We start from the raw sequence: 2,940 nt of genomic DNA on the forward strand, positions 1-2,940 counted from the left end.
CAACCGAAGCCAAAGCAAATCACAAACTGAAATAACGATAAACCTACCCAAAGTATAGAGATTAACCAACATGAATCAACTAAAAATCATGGCCTAAGTAAAAGAAACCATCGGCAGTGACAATAATTCAAGAAACAGATTATGAACCAACTCAAAACGATAACCGTACGACGATTGAAACGGGATTGATTACGTACCGTTTTTTAAAACCGAGATAGAAAAACGTAGGTACGTGAGTCTAGAACGTCTAGAATCAAACGGTTCTGATTTCGATTAAGAAACGAGCAAGAACGAATCAGAAAACCGAAAGACGTTTCAAAAGAAAACTGAAATCAAAAGAATCAAGAATACTTACTGAACAGCGATCTTTGGAGGACGATTACGGCTTCGTTTCTCAGCAAAAGAACAAAAGAAAAACGGCTAGGGTTTGTTTGCAGCGTGATCTAGGTTTTTCATTTAGAAGCCGACATTAAATAACACAAGGAAACGGGCCGTGAATGAGATCGAAAAGGGCCGAATGAAAGGGTTCAAGGAATTGTTAAGTTCTCGAACGGGAATTAACAATTTCCTTTTTCTTCTTCTTTTTTTTATTTAAAAAAAACAAATGGTTGAACCAATAAAATCAACCCCAATCCGAACCAACTCAAAACAAACCGCTACCATCGAAGTTACTTCAAAACGATCAGAAAATTTGTCGGAAATTATAAAAAAATAAATTAAAATTTTACGGGATATTACATTCTCCCCAAGTAATTAAAAATTCATCCTCGAATTTAACACGATAAGCAATTACCACAAGAACAACACGTAACCCAAGTAGAAATCATAAAAATTCACTGAAAATCAAGATATCGTACCTCACGGAAAAAGAAAAGGATAGCGATTCCGCATATCCAACTCGGTCTCCCAAATACACTCCTCTACAGAATGATTGCGCCAGAGAACTTTGACAATCGGAATCTCCTTGTTCCGCAATTTACGCACCTGCGTATCAACAATCTCAACTGGCTGTTCCTCATAGGATAGCTCCTGGTTAATCTCAACACTCTGAGGCACAATCACGTGCGAAGGATCAGAAATGTACTTTCTCAACATAGAAACGTGAAACACAGGATGTACTAACGACATGTCTGGCGGCAGAACCAGACGATAAGCCACAGCTCCAATCCTCTCTGAAATCTCATAAGGACCAATATACCTTGGTGCCAACTTCCCCTTAACACCAAAACGAACCACGCCTTTCATAGGCGAAACCCGAAGAAACACGAAATCACCAACATGAAACTCAATGTCTTTTCTCTTCGGATCAGCGTAACTCTTATGCCGACTAATAGCAGTCTCTAACCTCCGTTTGATCAACGGTACCTTCTCCGAGGTAATCTGAATAATCTCCGCTCCCGAGAGTTTACGCTCTCCAACCTCCTCCCAACAGATAGGAGATCTACACTTGCGCCCGTAATAAGCCTCATACGGCGCCATCTCGATACTCGCGTGGTAACTGTTGTTATAAGAAAACTCAATCAACGGCAAATGAGTATCCCAGCTACCCCGAAAATCGAGAACACACATCCTGAGCATATCCTCCAACGTCTGAATAGTTCTCTCGGACTGACCATCAGTCTGAGGATGAAAAGCTGTATTGAAATCCAACCGAGAACCCAAGGATTCCTGTAACGCTTTCCAGAACCTCGAAGTAAACACAGAACCCCTGTCTGAAACAATAGAAACCGGTACACCATGCAAACTGACAATCATGTCGATGTACAACTGAGCCAACCTCGAAGCAGTATACGAAACCTTGATCGGTAGGAAATGACCTGACTTGGTCATACGGTCAACTATCACCCAGATGGAATCGTATCCCTGTCGAGTACGTGGTAAACCAACTACAAAATCCATAGCAATCCGCTCCCACTTCCACTCTGGAATAGGTAGTGGCTGCAGATAGCCAAAAGGTCTCTGATGCTCCATCTTCACCTACTGGCACGTCAGACACTTAGAAACATACTCAGCAACATCCTTTTTCATCCCGCTCCACCAGTAGGTACCCTTAAGATCATGGTACATCTTAGTAGAACCCGGATGAACACTATAAGCAGACTTGTGCGCTTCCTCCAGAATCTGGTCCCTCAAACCATCTGAATCCAGAACACACAGTCTCGAACCATGTCTCAGAACACCATCCACAAAAGTAAACTCAGAATTATTGTCCTGCTGAATCTCCTCAATAATCCGTTTCAATTGTGGATCCTCAGCTTGTAAAGCTTTAATCCGATCAATCAAAACGGGTTGCACTTGTAACTGTGCTAACAAACAACCAGCCTTAGAAATATGAAAACCATAGCCCGAAGCTATCAAACTGTGCCACTCTCTAACCATGGGTCTACGCCCAATCTCAGAAATATGAGCCAAGCTGCCCGAAGACTTGCGACTCAACGCATCGGCTATCACATTTGCCTTACCAGGATGGTACTGAATAGTACAGTCGTAGTATTTCAGCAATTCTAGCCACCTCCTCTGTCTCAAGTTCAATTCTCTCTGATCAAAGATATACTTCAGACTCTTATGATCAGTGAAAATCTCACAAGTAGCACCATACAAATAATGCCTCCAGATTTTCAGCGCAAAAACCACAGCTGCCAACTCTAAATTATGAGTAGGGTAATTCACCTCATGCTTCTTCAACTGTCTGGAAGTATAGGAAATCACCTGTCCATGTTGCATCAGAATGCAACCCAAACCAATCCCAGATGCATCACAATACACTGTGAAACCGTCAATGCCAGAAGGCAATGTCAAAACCGGAGCTGTAGTCAAAATCTCCTTGAGCTTCTCAAAGCTCGCCTCGCACTTGTCAGTCCACTCAAACTTAACACCCTTCTGTGTTAGTTTAGTCAACGGTGCAGATATTCTGGAGAAATCTTGCACGAACCGACGATA

The sequence above is a fragment of the Mercurialis annua genome, linkage group LG5 (genome assembly GCF_937616625.2).
Source record: "Mercurialis annua linkage group LG5, ddMerAnnu1.2, whole genome shotgun sequence".
Classification (NCBI taxonomy): domain Eukaryota; kingdom Viridiplantae; phylum Streptophyta; class Magnoliopsida; order Malpighiales; family Euphorbiaceae; genus Mercurialis; species Mercurialis annua.